The sequence below is a fragment of the Sus scrofa genome, chromosome 2 (assembly GCF_054392235.1).
Source record: "Sus scrofa isolate SSC_HxYL_T2T_F1_AM1 chromosome 2, Sscrofa_HxYL_maternal_Yorkshire_Landrace_v2.0, whole genome shotgun sequence".
NCBI lineage: Eukaryota > Metazoa > Chordata > Mammalia > Artiodactyla > Suidae > Sus > Sus scrofa.
The window spans coordinates 109,004,633-109,021,119 of NC_139384.1; the positions used below are offsets into that span (position 1 = coordinate 109,004,633).

The 16,487-nt window shown below is 37.1% G+C and overlaps 1 long non-coding RNA gene across 2 annotated transcripts in view; it reads left to right on the top strand.

Moving 5' to 3' along the window:
- The window catches only part of LOC146405643 (uncharacterized), a 96,464-nt gene that overhangs the window by 63,068 nt on the left and 16,909 nt on the right, over window positions 1-16,487 (top strand). Inside the window, exons 2-3 of one of the 2 annotated variants that reach the window (XR_014838369.1) lie at window positions 3,029-3,137; window positions 8,823-8,879. This is a non-coding gene — a long non-coding RNA (uncharacterized LOC146405643). The remainder of the gene's footprint in view (window positions 1-3,028; window positions 3,138-8,822; window positions 8,880-16,487) is intronic. The other variant, XR_014838370.1, reaches the window with a different exon arrangement.

Sequence of the window (16,487 nt, forward strand, 5' to 3'; positions counted from 1 at the left end):
ATAAAGTTAGTATAACTATTGGCCCACTTTTTTAGATAAGTAACTAACTATTGTTGAGTGAGCCTAAGCGACTTGCATGAGGTGACTCAGCTATCACTAGACTCCAGACTTTAATTTTCTTTTTTTGTATTGGTTATAAAAATATTATATTTATCATAGGTAACACATCAAATCGAGAAATTATTCACAATAAAATAAAAAATTCAACAATAGTTCTCAAAACCATAAACAACCATGATCGACTTGTTGGTGAATGTCTTTCCTGTGTTTATTTTCCATGTTTATATGTGTCTATAAAATGTTACTGCATATAGTATTTTGTAATCTGCTTCTTAAAATTTTTTATATTTCTCTGAATAGATATCTACGGCATCACTTTTAGCCATTATATACTCTTCTGATTTATTAATGAATTATATTTTTCTAATCTTTTACTTTTGGACATTTAATCTATAATTACTTTGCTGTTAAAAAACTTTGTGACTAGTAGTTCCCATCGAGGCTCAGCGGTTAACGAGCCTGACTAGCATTCATGATGACACGGGTTCGATCCCTGGCCTCATTCAGTGGGTTAAGGATCCGGCGTTGCTGTGTGCTGTGGTGTAGTTCACAGACATGGCTCAGATCCCACTTACTATGGCTGTGGTGTAGGCCAGAGGGTACAGCTCCAATTAGACCCCTAGCCTGGGAACCTCCATATGCCATGGGTGTGGCCCTAAAAAGACAAAAATACAAAAAAAATATGTATATATATCATGACTAAATCTTTACACACATTTTTTTTATATCCATGATTGTTTATTTTGGCTCTATTTCTCAAACTAGAGGTAATGCTTTAAAGTTAAAATATTCCTTTTTCTTACTAGTCATAATAATATTTTTAAATAAAATATAAATTGTTAAAATTTATAATTTTACATAATCCACAGTGTCCATCACTAAATTTTATTTTATTTTATTTTATTTTTTTTTGTCTTTTTGCCTTTTCTAGAGCTGCTCCCGCTGCATGTGGAGGTTCCCAGGCTAGGGATCTAATCGGAGCTGTCGCCGCCTGCCACACCACAGCCACAGCAACGCGGGATCCCAACCAAGGTTGCGACCTACACCATAGCTCATGGCAATGCCGGATCCCTAACCCACTGGGCAAGGCCAGGGATCAAACCCACAACCTCGTGGTTCCTAGTCAGATTTGTTAACCACTGAGTCACGACAGGAACTCCCCATCTCTAAATTTTATAGAAAAAATAGTTTTCTCTGAATTCATAGACATCTTAAGGAAAGAAAAGTTCAATTTTTCTCTGTGTTTACTTCATCTCCTCCCTCAGACTAGTGATGAGGCCAAAGAAGACTGACTCCATGGTATTATTATTACTGTTATTGAACATCAGTTGTTTTGCTAGGTTGAGGTATGCAGTTTTTCAAGTTTCTTTCTTTCTTTCTTTTTTTTTTTTTTTTAAAGAATAATAGCTTGACTCTACCTCAGCAGACTACAAATTGCACAGACCATATCTTTTCCCATGGGCACTAATGGGTTTTTAGTTTAAAAAGCTTTTAAAATACATATACTTGGTTCCCAGACCACATCATTTGAATTGGAATATCTGAACAGGCATCACAGGTAATTCTGTGGCATTCTAAAACTTGAAAAGTACTGTTTTGGAGTTCCCAGTTGTGGCTCAGCAGTAATGAACCCAACTAGTATCCATGAGGACTCAGGTTCGATCCCTGGCCTTGCTCAGTGGGTTACCATTGGATCCAGCCTTGCTATGAGCTGTGGTGTAGGTTGCAGACAGGGCTCAGATTTGGTGCTGTTGTGGCTGTGGTGTAGGCTGGTAGCTGTAGCTCTGATTTGACCTCTAGCCTGGGAACTTCCATATGCCACAAGTGTGGCCCTAAAATAACGAAAAAAAAGGGGGGGGGGGAAGAAAAGCACTGTTTTGAAAACAGTATATCTGGATCAGTCATTTTGTTTTTGCGTTTATTCACATAAGATATAGTTCCTGACCAGTCAGTTGGTGAGGGAACCATGTCAGGCAATGAGGTGCGATAGTACACAAATTAGGCATGATCCTTCCTCGCAAGAGTGGAGAGCATAGTAGGGAAAAAAGGTCCTTGAAGTAAAAAAAAACAACTACAATACAAAGCAATATGTTTTCATATAGATTTAAGGCAAATGAAGGTTCTTAGAGCAGGAAAAACTTCTCTTGGGGGCATCTGTGGGAAAGTGAAGCAAGAGTTAAAGATGTGGAGGATGTCTGAGCTGATGCCAAAACGTGTGTGTGAGTGAGTGTGTGTGTGTGTGTGTGTGTGTGTGTGTGTGTGTGTTGGGGGGGGGTTGGAATGTGCTGGGCCTGGGCAGGCATTGTAGTACAGGAAAAGGACATGGCAGGAGTTAGGGCAGTAGAATGTGGAATTGGGAGGAGGATTACAGTCAGCATGGCTGGTGCCCAGAAAGAGAGGAGAAGGTAAAATCGAAAGGCAGCCTGGGATGCATTTGGAAATTGCTTGGAATATCCTTGTACAGTAGACAAGGGGGAAATCACCAAATATTCCTGAAAAAAAAAAGTTATCCAATCAATGCAGAGCTTAAACTCAAAGCTGAAGATACAGGCCAGATGAGTTGTTTGGAAGAATCAATGGGCTGTAGTCAGGGAGCCAAGTGTGAGGTCAGCACCAAATGAGAGGTGAAGCAATGGGAAAAGAAAGCAGCAGAGAGTTGCACAAAAGTGCTGAAGGAAAAACTGTTTCAACTTGGTGTTTAATTAGATATGATGGGGGTGGGTGAGGAATGAGGCAAGATGACTCATGTTTGGAGACCAAGAGAACAAGTGTACCCTTAGCAAACAAGGAAGTCAGCAGAAACTGTTTCTTGGGGAAGTTTAATTTTAGAAATTTTAAGTTTGAGGTGCTTCCTGGGCATCCAAATTTAACCCTTTTATTGGATCTTTTATTGGAAAAGGTAACAGGCAACTATGTTCCATGACCAGAGTCCTGCTGTTAACCAATCACCCACTTTACTTTTTTCCAGGGAGTTTTCTGCCTTCTCCCCCAGGGTTGTTTAAGTCCTCCTTGCATGGGCAATGTCAGATCTTGTCTGCACATTGTTGGCTCAAGAGATTGAAGAACCTGCAAGACAAGTAAATATTTTTTTTTTCTTGTTAACACTGATTACCTCTCATACCTAAACATCAAGGGGTCACTCTGCCAACCCATGTGGTTCTTTTCACTAGGTCTAACTAACGATGCCTCCCATACTAGCATAAAAGCTGTGAGGAAAGAACACAGTGAATCATGGAGAAAGAACATTCCATCTTACAACCCAATGCAGTTATTACAATCAGTTATATGAATGGAACTGGAACTCTTGGAGAAGTCAGGCTAGAAAGAGAGATGGATGGATTTGGGAGTTTTTGAATGAACTTGAGTAGGGAAACAGGGAAGCAGGGAAGCAGGGAAGCAGTGGGTTTTCCAAGTGCCTGCTTTAGCTGGTTCTGTTTTACAGTTCACATTCTGACGGTGGCTGGCTGTCTTCTGAAATAGATCACACTGTCCTCAGGCACAGTGAGTCATTTCACATAGTTTTATTCCTCAGTTTTTCTCTGCAGTTTGTCCCTTATCAGCTTGCTCTCATCTCTAACCCTGTGGCCAATGTTTCTGTCTCAGCATTTCTCCTGTCTCCCTCCGCTAAGGTCAGAGAAAGGGACATAGACTGAAATCACCATCTCATCAACAAAGGTTTATGGAGTAACGTGTGTGATTTGCATCATTCTAGGTGTTTCAAACATATTATATGAGTGATTGAAAGTTAGATTAAAAAGCCTTCCCTTTATATAACAATTGTTAAAATCCAGAATAAGTTATCCAGAGAGGTCATGTATTCTAAACATGGAAGAAATAGAGTAGGTTCTCAGCCTGCTAATTGATAATGGAATGCAAGTTCTTATATGTTACTGAGATAATATAAATATATTTTCAATTATATATCTTGTTCACATGTGGGTCAATTGTTTTCCAATTCTTTCCACACTTGTGTAAAAATTCTTATCATTGAGCTCATGTCTCTTTTTATATCTGATTACTTTATATCTGCCACATCCTTCTTCTTAGCCTGTATGTTGGCCAGTGCAATAGGAAATTCTGTTCTTTCATTTAAAGCTTTTTTTCAGTCATTGTGAAATGAAGTATGTATTGCAGCCAGTTCTGAATCATGTTCTTTAAGTGAGAATGATAAAATAATTTTCTTTCTATGTATGGTGGATATTATGCAAATGACAAAAACTTTTCACTTGCATTATGAAAGAAAGAGGAAATAGTGTCCTATTTCAGCAGGAGGTATTTTTATTTTGTATAACTAAGGCATTTCCAACTTAGAGAATAGCAGTAGGTCAAGATTCACAGAGTAGGTCAGCAGAAGACTAATATAATGTATTTTCTATTTTTCTTCAGGTTTCTCTGACTAGAACAGACACTGATCTCTATAGGATATTTGGGTACAGATAAGGCAAATTTGAGGCAAATGTGCTTTGTAGAACCACAGTCTTGCCTCTCTCTGGCAGGAGCCCCAGCCCTGAGTGCAGAGTTCTTATCTGCTTCTGCTCTGGACTGTCCTCTCTAATAGCTCCTGCCCTAACCTCAGCCCTTGTTGTTTGTCTCAGTGGCTTTGGTAGAGGTAGCTGAAGCACCTGTCCTATGCTGTACATGAAGGATATATTTTGGGGGCAGTAATTTTCCTCTTTAGCATCTCTATTCTAACTATTCTCTTTGGGTGTAACCTTGCTCTAAGTACAGCGAAAGTTAAACCAGGTGAATTTAGCCCAGGAACTTTTCACTTCCACAATTTTGAGAAGGGAGAGTTTTTCAAATAACTTTTCCACTTATTGGTTTTCATTCTGGTGTATCAGATATAGCTAGCTAACTGATTAATCATCTAGTTACTCTTGGTGGGATAGTGGACAAGTAAAATCTCTAAGCTTCTTTCCTATCTAAATTGGACATATCCACACTTCAATTCTAGGTTTGTTCTGAGGATAAAATAAGATCATGCATAATGCCTAGAATATATATTTGACAAAAGAATTGATTCAGTGTAATTTGCCACCAGTATTGTGATGTGCTAAATCCAGTGTTAATTCTGAATTGCAGAGTTTTGAGAATGGCTCAAATAATTTATGTTAACTTACAATAATAGCAAGCACTTATTGAGTGAGGCTCTGTATTAAACACTAGCATTAGCCTGTATAATTTTAACTGCAGTGCCAGAAGGAAAGTTCAAGTATCTCTATTTTTATGAAGCTTGGGTAGAAGTAGCTTGCCTAGTGGTAGCCTCTTAAATTCTGTTTGACACCCAGATCTGTACTCCTAGCTATACTATACTACCTTCCCTTGATCATTTTTTAAATACTGGTGTCATATTTGAAAGCACAGTACACAAACTTGAGCAGCTGTTCTGCAGTAATTGTGAGCTTGACGCAGGCAGGAAAATGTTGCAATTGAAGTGGAGAAAGATTATGGACTTGAAACTATGATGGGGTATGCCATGGATTAGGTCAGCTGAGGACAGCTTTTCTTCCTTTCTAGAACATTGGCTGAGTACATGACTCTACAATCATATTTCCTGGGTTGTATCCCAGCTCTGCCACTTAGTAGCTTAGTGACCTAGGGCAAGCTCAGCTTTCTGAGCCTCAGTTTTCTCATCTATAAAATGGGGGATAATATCGCTCATCTCATAGAGTTGTCACAAGGATTAAATGAGTTAATCCATGTAGTTTTCTTAAAATAATGGTTGACATTTGGTGAGCACTGCTAGATATTATTAGTGTTTCTATGTCCTGAACTTTATATTTGCCTTCTGTCTCCATGTGTACTTAGTTGCCCTCTTGCTAAGAAATGCATAGATTTACTTAAAATGTTGTGATGCCTGGCCCTATGATCATAATCTGCTTTTGTAGTTTTTAGTATATTAAGGGAAAAGTTGATTGTTACTCATGTATTTTCCATCTCTAGAAACAATTATTGCTTATGAATTAATGGGATTAAAAATATTTTATGTGTTTAATTCTGACTTCAAATTTACGAAATTGAAACCTGCTTAAAATCAATAATAACAAAAGCCAAATGTATTGGGTCAGCCAATTGCTCTTATCTTTAGTCATCATTTCAGATGAGAAGCAAAATCAAGTTTAAAATATATGGCTATATATAATCTTTTCTGTTTTTATTACATGCATTGTGAGTGGGGTACATGGTTAGACATCTTAGCCTTTTTGCCCAGCTCAAGGAAGAGTTAATAAAGTCAAGTTATGTAAAGTGCATCGAACTCCTCAGGAGAGAAGTGTTATATTAATACCTGCCTCACAGTGATGTTCTCAGACTTAATGATTGAAACTTTGTAAATTGCCTTGGTACTCCCAGTAACATCCTGATGAAGCATCATTTCGTTTTATTGCAAGGAGCTCTAAGTTACGCAGAATGCAAGTTAAGGGGGAAATAATATCCTAGTCTTTATTTTACAATCAGAAGTACATAAAAAGAAACATTTTGTTCCAGTTGTGAGTGGTAGAGTTGATCATTTTTATATTATCTCTTTCTATTACTTTTGGGAGGGGGGTGGAACTTAAAATGCACAGTTTAATCGAACACTCATCGTTAAAGTATATAATGCACAAATAGCCATCATGATAGAGACCTTTAACCACACTAGTATTCAAATATTTAAAAATTAAATTCCAGATTTAAGAGAGTCAGACTCTTTTTTTATATGATTACTATTATGTTTGGCATTTTTGAGACATGTCTTTGATCAATACATGTAATACTTACAAACATCAGTAGGGAGAATAGTATTGTAAACACATATTCTTGCTGTAGGGTACATTTTAAATGTCTAAACACTAATCAATATAGAGAAATTAAGTATTGACTAAAATAGCTTTATAATAAGTAATTATTGGTTTGCTCTTTTAGAAATTAGACATTTTCACTTTGGGAATAAAGAGTAAATTTACTATCATGAAATTAAAGTGTTTTTGACCTTTTTGTACAACTTTCCTCTCTCTATGAAATGATTAGGTTTAAATATGATTGCACAGCTGTATTATGTTTCAAGCATCAATTTTTAATTATTATAAGGTCAGTGTAGAACAAATGTGATTAGTACAGTACCTCAGTGCCTTGTTACGCTCCGAAACCACCCAGTGTTTACCAAAACCAACCTGCACCCTCTCTCTGTTGATATGACTAATTAGATTTATACCAAATCCTTTATTTTTTTCCTCTCTGCTCATCCTATGTTATTTTGTTGATTCTTTCAGCTTTTAAAAATACACATTGCTTGATTTATCTCTTCCCTTCACAGAAGGACATTTATTTTCCTATGTGTCTGTGTGTAGGTGTCTCTGTGTGTTTAACCGTAGTTATTAATAACTTCACAATTCTCCTGCCTTTGGATAATATGTTGTCTTAGTCAGCTCCTTCTGCCATACAGCATACAATAGGCTGAGTGGCTCAAATCCAAGATCAAGGTGCCAGCAGATTCAGTGCTGGGAGAGCACTCTTCCTGGTTGACAAATGGCCATCGTCTTGTCATGTCCTCATATGTCCTCTCCTTGGTGTGTGTCCATGGAGAGACAGAGGAAGTGAGGAAGTTCTTTCTAAAGAAATTTTTAAAAATTATACTTGATTTACATTGTTCTGTTGATTTCTGCTGTGCAGCAAAGTGACCCAGTTTTATATATATATATATATATATATATATATATATATATATACATACATACTTTTTTCACATTATCCTTCTTTTAGAGCATTCTTTTTTTTTTCTTTTTTTGTGTGCACCCGTAGTGTATAGAAATTTTTGGGCTGGGAATTGAATCCAAGCAGCAGCTGAATGTGCCATGGCTGCAGCAATCGCTGGATCTTTAAACCACTGTGCCTGGCCAGGGAGCAAACCTGTGCTGCTAGAGACAATGCTGGATCCTTAATCTGCTGCATGACAGTGGGAACTCCCTTAAGAGAATTAATTCTATCATGAGGGCACTGCCTTCATGACCTCACCCTCATCATGACCTAATTATCTCCCAAAGGCCCCAGCTCCAAGTATCAGGACTGATTTATATGAAGTGTATCTAAAGAGAGAAAGAGTTTTCTTTCTAGACATGGGTTCATATGATTACCCATGAGATATGACTTGCCACTCATCCTTATTTTTCCTGCTACTCTATGTGACTTTGAGTTTAGCTCTTTAAATTATTCTGTATATAAAAACTACAGAATGCTACATGATCTAAACACTAGCCACTCAAATTCCCCAGATGTTCAGCATGAATAATGATTCAGGTTTAATACAGAAGTAGTTTCTAATTCTTAACTTTCTTTTTAGGTTTCATTTTCTGTTGATATATTATTTACATGTTTTTTAGAGTCCACTGTATTTACTTATTTATTTGCTTTTTAGGGCTGTGTCTGTGGCTTATGGAAGTTCCCAGTCTAGGGGTCGAATTTGGAGCTATAGCCGCTGGCCTACACCACAGCCAGAGCAATTCAGAATCCGAGCTGTGTCTGTGACCTACACCAAAGCCAGGGCAATGCCAGATCCCCGACTCACTGAGCAAGGCCTGTCCTCATGGATACTAGTTGGATTCACTTCCACTGTGCCACAGTATGAACCCCCTAATTTTTTTTTTTTAAATTGGAATATGGTTGGTTTACAATGTGGTATTAGTTTCAAGTGTACAACAGTGATTCAGTTATGCATATATATGTGTGTGTGTGTGTATGTATATTATATATTTATATATTTTGTATAATATGTATATTCTTTTCAGATTCTTTTCCATTATAGACTATTACAAAATATTGGATATAGTTCCCTGTGCTATAAGGTAGGTCTTTGTTGGTTATATATTTGATATAGAGAAATATGTATATGTTAATTCCAAACTAATTTATCCCTCCCTCCTTTCCTCTTTGGTAACCATAAATTTGTTTTCTAAGTCTGTGAATCTATTTCTGTTTTTTAAATAAGTTCATTTGTATCATTTTTAGAAATATTCCACATATAAGTGATATCATGTAATATTTGTCTTTGTCTGCTTTACTTTACTTCATATGATAATCTCTAGGTCCATCCATTTTGCTGCAAATGGGATTATTTCATTCTTTTTCATGGCTGGGTAATCTTCCACTGTGTATGTGTGTGTTCATATTTTCTTTATCCATTCATCTGTTGATGGGAATTTAGGTTGCTTCTATGACTTGGCTTTCTTGTATCATGACTTACATTTAGGTTTTTAATCCATTTGGAGTTTATTTTTGTATATAGTGTTGAAGAATGTTCTAATTTCATTCTTTTCCATGTAGCTTTCTACTTTTCCCAGGACCACTTATTGAGATTTTTTCACCATTGTATATTCTTACCTCCCTTGTCATAGCTTAAGTGACAACAGGAGTGGATATATTATTTACATTTAAAAATAACAGTGCTCTACAATAAACATTTGTTGGAATTAGTGAATGAAGCAGCATGAGTTTTCCTACAAACTAGAAATATGCAGGCCAGATACTCCATCTCTGTGGCTTGGGGAATGAATGGTCAGCAGCTGGTTAGGCTCAGAAAGACTGTCAGTAGCCTGTTGTGACAAGGGGCAAAGAGGCTGGTGGGGAAATGACTCATTGGTATTGATCAGAGTGGGCTGCAAAGAAGATAATCTTGTCTTCGATTCTTTCATACTTCTTCAGTCAATTGAATAGGAGCATAAGGAAGATTTAGAAGAATTGTAAGAACTTACCCCTGAGTTGGATGGTGCAGCTTTCTTTCTCCCAAACTCCCTTCTCACCCACTGTTATTTTTGAGTCACATATTCTAAAAATAGTGGCTTTCAAAAAAGAAATATGTAGGATGCTCTTGGTGAGAAATTTCGGGGCCTAATAATTACGGTCTAGTGATGAAATTCCAGGCATTGAAACAAGGAGTTAGGAGATATTTTGGGATTGGACAGATCTTTTCTAAACCTCTTAAATTATGTTACCCAGGAGTAAGCTTCTATCTGGTTTTGTGAGCTAGTTATTCTCCTATTCCAGCTCCCCTATGGCCTCTGCCCTCACTACTTATGTACCAAAATGTTTATGCATAATGCACTGGAAACACTGCTCAAGAAATTATTTTTCTTTGAAACAGGACATTGTGAAAGCAAGGAAAAAATTTATTATACACTAAAGTTGTAGAAAGATCATGAATGTCTAATTCAATAGAATGTAAAAGCCACAGAAATATTGTTGATCAAGGTTAAAATCATGCTGTATTCTTCTCACCATGGGCAAACACTTTCTGAACTAGGAAAATGTCCCACATTTAAGAGATCACACGTCCGATGCAGCAATTACATGGAAACTTTGTCAGTTACCTTTACTGAGCCAACCCCTCTTCCCAAGACATAATTAAAATGTCTTAAAAGATGAGATGGCCAGCTGTGGTGTTTTACTTTAAGTCTAACTTCCTCTAGATTTGTTTTACCTTTCAAGACTATGCTAATTATTACTCAGATTTTAGATGTATACTAATTTACATGGATTATACTTTTAGAGCAGATTTTATTGTGTCCAGTTTGGTGGTCAGGGGAGTCTGGTATACGGAGTATACATAGGACCCCCAAGATGAAGGTGCAGGCAGTATTGTATTGATATATATTTCTAGGTCAGATAAAATCCATGTGCTTATTATCCACCTTAGTTTGGCTAAATATTCAATCTTAATCATAGTTTGTTGCTCTCTCCTTTTTAAGTATGGCATAGGATGACAAGGTGGCCTATCCAACCTGAAAACATTAGGGAAGTGCTTCTGATTTTCCTTTAATTTGTTTTTTGCCATTGTGATGGATACTCATGGTGCAAGCTTTGATGGCCAATTTGGAGATGCAGGGCTCCCACTCTAAGCACAACTAGGAGAGGAAATCTCTTCAAAGCTCTGGTCTTGAACCATTTTACCTAGCCTGCTCATATTCTTTCCTCTCTGACATAGTGATTTTTTTTTCATCAAGCCACATAAATAGCCAGTTATCCTATGGAACATGATCAATCACATTAGGAAAATGAAAATTAATATTAGCATGAGATAACATTTTATACTCTTAGGTAGCAAAAATTAAAAATAAGGACTATAACACATGATGGTGAAAACATGAAACACATAAGCTGCTGTAGGAGTATAAACAGGTGTAACCACAGGCAACAGTCACAATGTTAGTCACTGGGTCAGGCATTGACCCTTTAGTCACTGAATTGTGAAGGTCTCTGACATCTAGGAGGCTGGCCAGGTAGTGCAACCAACCTGTCCCGGTTTGCTGGGAACTTTTTTTGCTTTAAAACCAAACATCCTGTGTAGCCCAAATCCTATCAGTTCCAGGCAAGCCAAAATAGTTTAGTCACCCTATGGCCATATGAACTGCAGGGGAACCCTCAAGGGACCCAGGGTGGTAGCAATTTATTAAGTGTGGAATTATTTCAATATTTTACAAACTGGTGAAGCCATACTGGTGTGTACCTGCTGAATTCTAGTTCTGGGTACACCCAAGTTGGAAGACAATGTGACATTATTCTATGAAATTCAGTCTATACATCTCCTGTGACCCCAAATTCTTCTTTATAGCAAATATATTAGGGCAACTCTTGTACATGTTTAGTATAGACAAGTATAAGAATTTTATGCAATTGTCTGTACTAGCAAAAAATTGGAGACAACTTGAACATCTTGCAGTATAAAACCTAGATGACTTTATTGTGGTTTTCATTCAATAGAATACAATGAAAAAGTAAAAATAAGGGACCATGGCTAAAAGCAATATGTGAGTTCATCTGTCAAATAATATTGTGCTGGAGAAACAAGTTGAAAGATACACAGCATTTGGGTCATCTATAAAAAGTTAAAAACAGGAAAAAGTCAACAATATTTTAAAGAGATATAAACATGTAAATTATAAAGAAAAGCAGGTGGATGAAAAAAAAATTCATGGTAGTAATTCCTTATGGGGAAGAGGCACAAAGTACTTTGTGTGTGTGTGTGTGTGTGTGTGTGTGTGTGTGTGTGTGTGTGTGTCTTTTTAGGTCCACACCTGTGGCATATGGAGGTTCCCAGGCTAGGGGTCCAATAGGAGTTGTAGCCTCTGGCCTATGCCACAGCCATAGCAATGCCAGATCCGAGCTGCATCTGTCACCTATACCACAGCTCATGGCAATGCCAGATCTTTAACCTACTGAGCGAGGCCAGGGATTGAACCTGTGTCCTCATGGACACCAGTCAGATTCCTTTCCGCTGAGTAACGACAGGAACTCCACAAAGTATTTTAAAGTTACTAAACTCTTCCATTTCTTTTTTTTCCCCCTCTCTCTCTTTTTTTATGGCCACGCCCACAGCATATGGAAATTCCCTGGCCAGGGATTGAATCCAAGCTGCAGTTGCAACTACAGCACAGCTGCAGCAACGTGGAGTCCTTAGCTCACTGCTCTGGGCCAGGGATGGAATCTGCAACTCTGCAGCGAACCGAGACACTGCAGTTGGATCCTTAACCCACTGCACCACAAGCGGGAACTCCTGAACTGTTCCATTTCTTAAGCTAAGTAGTGATTTCTGGTTGTTCTTTTTATTTTTTTCACCTAACATGTATGTTTTAAAATTTATTTCTACACACACTATTTAACAAAAATATAAAAATCTGAAGAAGTTAAAATAAATTTTGGGGAGTTCCTAAAAATTACATCTGTATCTTTCATGTCCTTCCAATGATATGGGGAAGCTAATCATTTAACAAATATTTGTTGATTATCTACTGGGTGTTAGTTATATAATGTTGAAAAAACCCAAATCCCTGCCTTCAAAGGGCATAAATTCTAGCAAGTGAAAAGAACAGTAAGCCCCTATATTAATAAATACATAAGCATATGGGTGCAATATGTATGTTATAACATTTCAGGTTGAGATTAGCACTGGAGAGTAATACAAAGCAGATAAGGGAGGAGAAGGTGATGGTGGGGTGTGGGAGGTGGATATTTCCCAGTGGTTAGGCTTGATGTGTGATAGGGGCCTGGATAAAGTGTCCAACCAGCCATGTGAAGAGTTGGAGGAAGAGTGAAGAGCCCACTACCTCACTTCCTAAGAACCACTCCAAAACCTTCCCCCTCATCCAGGGCACTGGGTGCAAAAAGGAGAGGCCACCACCCCTCCCACACCCAAATGCCTTCCATTTTTTCCACACTCAGAGAGATTATTCTCCTGCCCCCATAATGCCATTTCCCATCCTCTGCAGACCCAATGGTCTCTTACAAGTAGAACATTTTTGAAATGGAGCCTTGTTAACTTTCCCTTTGGCCAGAGAGCCCCCAGCCCTCAAAGAGTCTGAAGTTCCTTTTCTTTCTGGTAGGGAGATGAAAACAACATCTCTCATTCTTTTGAGTCTTTTTTTTTTTTTTTTTTTTTTTTTTTTTTTTTTTTTTTATTGGCCATACCTGCAGCATATGGAAATTCCTGGGCTAGGGGTCAGGGGTCGAATGAGAGCTGCAGCTGTCAGCTTATCCTACAGCCACAGCGACACCAGACCTGAGCCACATCTGTGAGCTTAACCCAGTGAGTGAAGCCAGGGATCTGCATCATCACCGTGACTGTCAGGTTCGCTCTTAAACCACTGAGCCTCAATGGGAACTCCTCTTTTGAGTCTTGAAAAAAAGTAAGAAGAAAATACATGGTTACTGTAACAGCCATCTTGTCACGTTATACATGATAAAATGTGTTGAATTCTGGTGGCTCATGGTGTCTGCTAAAGCCTGAGAACAAGTTTTCCGAAGGACCTGCAGTAGAGGGTTTTCCATGGTCATTATCTTTAGGTTGGGAGGTTTACTCTTGGCTGTGAGTGATAGAAAGTCCTGGCACGTTGACAAGATGCTTACTAGTATCAAGTCACTTCAGTGTCTCTGAGCCTCAGTCTCTGCTCCTTCCTGAAGTGGTTATTGTGATGATTAAATAAACTAATGAGTGGGGATTTTGCTTTGCAGTTGATATTATCTCTGCAGTAAAGGCAAGAATAGCCATTTGGAATTAGGGACAAACTTGATTTTGATCCTGGTTCTGCTGCTTACTAGTTGTGGTCAGTTTTTTTTTTTCTGAGTCTTGACTTTGTTCATAAGTTTAAAAATTCATTCAAAAAATATTTTGGTAGCTCACATAACCAGACACTGTACTAGGAATTAGAAAAAAATAATAATGGTAATAATACCCATTATTAACTCAAAGGCTTGTCTTGAGGAATAAATAACTTATCTGCAGCACTGTTTGGTGCATAGTGGGTGGAAATACAATTATTAACATATTACATGAATAATCCTTCTATCTTCAGTTCTGATATTTTTCTTGAACTCTAGACTTGCATAGCCCATTGCTGTCTTGTTATCTCTTCTTTGATATATTATAGATCTTTCAGATTTCACATGCTCCCCAAAAAAACCAAACCCTCAAACCTGTCCTTAAATATTTTCTTGCCCTATTTATCTCATTAAATAGCAAAATCATACTTTAATTTTCTTAGACCTCAAATCTCTCAGTTGTCCTTGACCCCATGTGTTTTCTATCACATGCCACATTCAGTTTAGCTGGCACATTCATTATGATTTTGTAACTAAAGGAGTGAAGACTGAGAGAGTTTAAGTAATGTGTGCATGATTCTACAGCTAGTAAATTGGAGTGGGGGGGAGATCAGAATTCCAGCTGAAGTGTTCTGATTTGTAGTCCACTGTTCTTTTCATTGTACTATTATATTATTTATTCTACTATTTTGAGGTATCACGGCATGAGTAAGGATTCGTCTTTATGATCTTGGTTAAGGAAAGGAACAAGTGCATACTGATTTAATACTCGTATAATAATTTTCACCTCTAACAAATACCAAAGGATATTAATGCAGCCAGAAAATTATGAAGTACTATTCAAAGAAAATTATTTGTTTCTGAAAATCCAATTTCAATAGGAGGACAAAGGGAAATTTGTGTTAAAATAAATAGAGCACTGATGGAAAGCAAATTTTGTATGAGCTTACACTATGAGATACTGTCATACAAAACCAATGACATCTTTCAGAATCTGTTAAAAGCCACAACACAAGCAATAGAGGGAATTGGAAATCTCTTCAGATATCTACTCTGTTTAGTCATGAGGAAACTCCAGGACAGTAAGAATGGTAATTATATTTTGCAAGCAAACACTCTTCACTGTTGCCAAATGTTAGTTAGAAACAGCAGGCAAAGAGTGATGTGAAGCGAGAAAACAGGAGAATTTATTTATGCCAATTTAAAGAATGCTGAGCATAAATAATTGTTATTAATTGTAGTAAAAAAGCACTAATTAGACTTACATTTGATGTTGAAAGCAGCAACTTTCTCTGTGATTTCTCAAACTCCTTTTAAATGAAAATGTAGGAACCCAAGAAAATGATTTGAATAAAACTCTTTACTTTTGACATTGGTAATTACCACAATAATTTTTTTACTGCAGTCTCTTTGAATATTAGTTATCTATTTAACTTTATGATGCCTGTCACTGACACACTAACTGTTAGAAGCTGATATGGTAATACAGTTATCATTAGTGTACTGATGAGTGAATTAAACATTGGTAATAAAAGATACTTCTCACAATGATGGAAATATTAATTAAATTGGTAGGTATAAAAACATTTCTTTTGAGAAATTTTTAATTTAAGCAGTCAGAATAAATATATTACACACTAGGAAAGTCTAATTCATGTATTTTGGGGCAGAGTAAAAATGACTTTAGCAGGTTCCCTCTTAATTAAACAGGTGTCTGTTTTTCTAATTAAGTATTTTGAACTTTGAATGTAAAAAAGGTAATATTAAAAGATTACTTATAGAAAGCTAACTTATAAGGCAACAGGATGATGAGGCTGCTAAAAAAAAAAAGCTAGTACAATTTTTACCTGTTTTAAAACTATGGTATAAGGAAGGAGATGGGGATGTTTCTGGACGTCCTCTTGGTGGGATGGATGTGAACTATTTTCTTAATCAGTGAGGGCTGTGGCTTCAGGAGCAGGAGCATGACCATCACTGGGAGAGGATTTGAAACCATGTTAATGAAGCCAGTTTTGAAAGTCATGGGAATGTTTAGTCCTGAGAGACAAAGTCATAGATCTTTCTTTCCCTTCCTTCCTCCCTCCCTCCCTCCGTTCGTTCGTTTTCTTTTTCTTTCTTTCTTTCTTTCTTTCTTTCTTTCTTTCTTTCTTTCTTTCTTTCTTTCTTTCTTTCTTTCTTTCTTTCTTTCTTTCTTTCTCTCTCTCTCTCTTTCTTTCTTCTCTTTCTTTCTTTCTTTTCTTTTCTTTCTTTCTTTCTTTCTTTCTTTCTTTCTTTCTTTCTTTCTTTCTTTCTTTCTTTCTCTTTCTTTCTTTCTTTCTTTCTTTCTTTCTTTCTTTCTTTCTTTCTTTCTTTCTTTCTTTCTT